Genomic DNA, 746 nt, shown 5'->3' on the forward strand with positions numbered 1-746 from the left:
CCCTAAAACACAGCCCCCTGAAAATAAACCCGAAAAATCAGAGCTCACTGTGAATAATTCCCAAAACAGAGAGCCCCCTTGTAAAAAAAAATCCCTAAAACAGAGCTCCTGGTAAATAAATCCTAAAACACACAGACTTCAGTAAATAAAGCCAATAACATAAAGACCCCAAGAGCCCTTTGTAAATAAACCCAATAACACAGCACTCCCTGTAAATAACCCCTAAAACACAATGCACCCTATAAAAACACCCGAGATCAGAGCCCCTTTTTACTAAACCAAAAACAGTGTCCTGAAAATGAATCCTAAACATCCGCGCTCACTGAAAATAAACATTAAAACACAGCGCCTCCTGCAAATAAACCCTAAACCACAGAGACCCCTGTAAGTCAACCCTGAAACAAAGTTCTCCTGCAAATAACACGTAATATACGGAGCTCCATGTAAATAAGCCTTAAAATACAGACTCCTGTATATAAACCCGAAAAAAAGAGCCTCCTGTAAATAAACCCTGAAACACAGAGTCTCCAGTACCTAAACCCTAAAACGCAGAGCCCCCTGATTGGGAGTCACTTAATGGCAGCAGAAATGTTCGCCACCCGATTACCGCGTCTGGGTGTTCAGATTTCACTACTGCCGGTTTACTCATTCTTTCAGAGATGGTAGGAACTGCAGATGCTGGAGAATCCGAGACAACAAGGTGCAGGGCTGGATGAACACAGCAGGCCAAGCAGCATCATAGGAGC

This window comes from Rhincodon typus, chromosome 27, assembly GCF_021869965.1.
Source record: "Rhincodon typus isolate 14 chromosome 27, sRhiTyp1.1, whole genome shotgun sequence".
NCBI classification, from domain to species: domain Eukaryota; kingdom Metazoa; phylum Chordata; class Chondrichthyes; order Orectolobiformes; family Rhincodontidae; genus Rhincodon; species Rhincodon typus.